This window comes from Echinops telfairi, unplaced genomic scaffold (genome assembly GCF_000313985.2).
Source record: "Echinops telfairi isolate 266 unplaced genomic scaffold, ASM31398v2 ScPeMD7_7469;HRSCAF=8507_1, whole genome shotgun sequence".
NCBI classification, from domain to species: Eukaryota; Metazoa; Chordata; class Mammalia; order Afrosoricida; family Tenrecidae; genus Echinops; species Echinops telfairi.
In genome coordinates, this window is record NW_022111373.1 from 128686398 (window position 1) to 128691086 (window position 4689).

A 4689-nucleotide genomic window follows, 5' to 3' on the forward strand; every position below is an offset into this window, starting at 1 on the left:
CAGCTCAGGGACAAAGGAAAAACAAGTGATCTAAAATTGATGGCAAGGAGGGTATAGGATGCCTGGTGGAGCTTGATCAAGGGAAATGTAGCCAAGAGAAATTACTAAAACCCTAATGAAGGCCAAACATGATAGTATGCCAAGAGGAAAGTAAAAGGAAATAGAGGAAAGAACTAGGAGGCAAAAGACATTTATAGGAGTCTAAATACAGGCATGAACATATGTAGATATATTTATATATAATGCTAGGGAAATAGATCTAAGTACATATTCTAAGTGTTAAAGTAGCAGATGGATATGGAGCCTCTACTCAAGTACTTCCTCAATGCAAGAAAATTTATTCTAATAACCTGGCATTCTGTGATGCTCACCTTCATGATAGGATCACTGAAGACAAAATGGGTGCAGAAGTAAATGTGGTGAAGAAAGCTTTTGGTGCCTGGTTATCAAAGATATAGTGTCTTGGGCCTTAAAGGCTTGAAGATAAACAAGTGGCCATCTAGCAGGGAAGTAACAAAGCCCACATGGAAGAAGCACATCAGCCTGTGTGATCAAGAGGCATTGATGGGATCAGGTATCACTCATAAAAGACCCAGAAGAAAAAATCATATGAAAGTGAATGAGTGGAAGGATAGAGTGGAAAGCCAAAGCCCATCTGTAGATAAATGGACATTCAGTTACAGAAGGGTCACAAGGAAGAGAAGAGACAGTCAGGGTTCAGTACAGCACCAACAAAGCATACAACTTTCCTCTAGTTCTTTAATGTTCTCGCCTCCTTCCCACTATCATGATCCCAATTCTACCTTACAAATCTGGCTAGACAAAAGCATGTACACTAATACAAATGAGGGCTCACAACACAGGGAATCCAGGAAAGATAAACCCCTCAGGACTAATAATAAGAGTAGTGATACCAGGAGGGGAAGGAAAAGGTGGGCGGGGGGGAAGAAAGGGGTAACCGATCACAATGATCTACATATAATCCCCTCTGAGGGAGATAGACAACATAAAAGTGGATGGAGAAAATCAGTAGTTGGCATAAGACATGAACATTTTTTTATAAATTATCAAGGGTTCCTGAGGGAGGGATGATGGGCGAGGGAGGGGTAGAAATGAGATACCAAGGGCTCAAGTAGAAAGAAAATGTTTTCAAAATGATAATGGCAACCAATGTACAATTGTGCTTAATAGAATGGATGAATGGATGGATTGTTATAAAAGCTGTAAAAGCCCCCAATAAAATGATTAAAAAAAGAAAGAAAGAAAAGTTGGAGTATATGAAGAAGAGCATGACGTCAGGATTAGAGGCAGATTTATTAACAACCTACAGTATGCAGATGACACAACCTTGCTGAAAAGGAGGAGAACTTGAAGCTCTTGCTGATGAAGATCAAGGATTGTAGCTTTCATTATGGATTACAACTTAATGTTAGGAAGCCCAAATTCTAATAATCGGACCTATGGGTATTATTATGTTCAATGGAGAAAATGTTAAAGTTGTCAAGGGTTTTATCTTACTTGGATCTACAATCAGTGCCCAGGAAACAGCAGTCAAGAGATCAAAAGACTTATCACCTTAGTTAAATCTGCTGACCAAGACCTCTTTAGAGTATTGCAAAGTAAGGGTGTTACTTTCAGAACTGAGGTGCTCGTGGCCCAAGTAATTGTATTCTCCATTGCATCATAGGCATGTGAATGTTGGATATTGAGTAAAGAAAGCCTTAGAAGAATCAATGCATATGGATTGTAGTGATGGAGAAAAATATTGAAATGTCATGGACAGCCCAAAGGACAAACAGATCTGTATTGGAAGAAGTAAGGCCAGAGTGCCCTGTAGATGTAAGCATGGTTAGACTTCATCTTACATACTTTGAACATATTGACAGGAGAGACCAGTCCCTATAGAAGGACATCATGTTTGATAATATGAAGGGCTGATGAAAAAGAGGAAGGCCTTTGATGAGATGGATTGACACAGGCTGCATCAGTGGGTTCAGGCATAGAAACGATTATTAGGATGGCACAGGATCAGGCAGGGTTTCATTCTGTTGGACATTGGATTGCTATGGGTTGGAGCCAACTTGATGCCACCTAACAACAATAGTGTAATTACATGAAGCACTGGTGGAACTGTTAAGTCAAAGGTCATTGGTTTGAACCCACCAGCTGCTCTGCAGGAGACAAGGCCTTGACGTGTTCCCATACAGGTGTCACCTTAGCAAATCTTGAAGAACTACCACTCCGTTCTATAGTGTCACAATGAGTCAGACTCTAACAACACATACCACCATCAAGAACAGCATGAACGCCTTTATGCAGCACATAACTTCCAGTTCAAAAAGACATGTAAAATGTAGTGTTTCATAAACCTAATCAAAATAAACATTGTTTCAGTAGATTCGTGGGCAATTAAAAAAAATCCACGTTTGGGGGTGAATGTTAACCTTCAGCTGAAAGTAGCATGATGTAAGGGAGATCCTCACATTGAAGCTCCTGCACTTATATTAACCTGTTTTAAATTACATTCATGACTATTTGTATATCATATATTGTATTATGTGGTACTCTCAATGTTATACTAGAAATAATAGAATTTCCAAATATTATAAAATGCGGGCTCAAGTTTTTTTTGTTTTTTTTTCAGCCACACTTCAGTTTATTGTTCATCTCTTACCGAGACAGAGCACGCCCCACCCCCACCCCATGAGATGCTGTTCAATCTGCCACAAGACGAGCCCACAGGTCTTCACCTTGGCCAGGTGGCATGTCGAGCTTTAGTCTGGGTAGATTAGTCCTTCTTCACATTCACAATCTTCACGCGGTGGCCAGAAGTCTTCTCAGCACTGGCTTTGAATGCGGCCTTCAGGGCGTCCCTGACAGCTTTTGCACAGATCTGAGAGTAGCGGATGTAGCTGAGCCCAGCCTGTCACCAGTAAGCCACCATGATGTCGCGAGGGGGGAGGGAATCACAAGGATGCCTTCAATTGTCGGCGCAGATGGCTGCCCAGTGATGGAAGGTCCATTTTAGAATTTTTCTGGTAATACATTTTAAAAGTTCTCAGGAATCATTGCTACAGTTCTTTCTATTTCATTTTCTTGTCCTAGCTGGTCGTATTATTTTTACATAAGTATTATTAATACAAGAATGTGTACCCACCTTCTTGTCCTCTCTAAGTTCCTGCCATTGTTTATTGAAAATCCTACCAAATAACTTCATTTTGCTGCTTCAAAAGCACCTCACATTCAGCTTGGCAAAATAAAACTTATGTAATTACTGAATTCAAAATTGGTCTCATGCAAAATCATTTGAATAAGGAAATAAAGTAAATATGCCCATATAATGATAATCAGAAACTCAATGATTTCCTTCCTTCATATTTTCAAACCTCTATTTCTTTTGGCATGAGGATACAATATTTCATGAACTCCTCTCACTTTTCTCTGGCAGGTATCTTTTCTTTACCTCTTTATACCTGCTGTTGCTTTCTTTGTTAGGTGCTGTTCAATCAATTCCGACTCATAGCAACGACAGGTGGAACAGCATGATGCTATGAGCAGTTCAATTGTCAGGGCATTTTTGTTTTTTATGTTGAGGTTTAATCCACATTTTCCTGATTTTCCAGGAAGAGCTTCTGCAGAAGCTGGTTTTTAATGAGTCTTCCTCCAATCATGATACACTGTTTTTCTTCATACAGCCCAATATTTCAGATTACTTCTCTAGCCTACACTACTAAAATGAAAGAATACAATTTATACACAATTTGGTGATTTTAAACCATTAAATATTCCCCTGTTTTGTTCAAAAATTGCCTTTTGATGTAAGTAAAAGTTTCTATATGAATATAATAAAATTCTATTAATTTTCCACAATGTTTTTCATAGTCTGTTATGGGCCACACAAGTGGTGTCTTTTTGTACCTAGCTAAAACATCAGCCATGTTATCATTTGTGTCAAGCCCTCTTCTGACTCCAAATTGACACAAATGATATCAGTACATGTTCGATGGAATCCTTTTAAAATTATTTTCAGCAAAATTGTATATGCTTGTGATCTATATTTATATCTACCTATGTAAATGTACATTTCTATCTCTCTAGCTATATCATCATGAGTGAGTTTAGTTTCTTTTTCAGTTTTAATATTATACCCATATGTCAACATAGAAGTCTAGTTAATAATTTTTCAGTTTTAAACACAAACTACTGAAGTCATTGATGAAGAATTATATGAATTTAATAGTCTGAAATTGATCATGGAAGCTGTAAAGGGCAGGGTTGAATTGCCTCTGTAGATTTAGACACTGTAACTCTGTACTGGAGTAGAAAGCCTTATCATTCTCCCATGGAGTGGCTGGTGATTTTTGAAATAGTGACCAATGCATAACCTCTTCAGCTCCTTAATCTAATCAGAGATAGCATGATCTCTAAAGATAGATCTTGAAATGTTCTGTTTTTCAATAAATAGGATGCATTACTCTTTAATTTTTCATCTCTTTCATATAAAATAATATGATTAATGATCCAAACAAGGAGCCCTTTGGGTTTAGTGGTTATGAGTTGGGCTGAGATCGGCATGGCAGGTAGTTCAAAACCGCCAGCAGCTATGCAGGAGAAAGACTGGGCTTTCTTCTCATGTAAATAGTTAAAGACTTGGAAACTTACAGGGTCACTATCAGCCAGTATTAACTT

The 4689-nt window shown here is 38.3% G+C and overlaps 1 pseudogene; it reads right to left on the bottom strand.

Moving 5' to 3' along the window:
* Positions 1–2788: 2788 nt before the first annotated feature.
* Positions 2789–2944, bottom strand: LOC115873775 (annotated as a pseudogene).
* Between the last annotated feature and the right edge of the window lie 1745 nt (positions 2945–4689).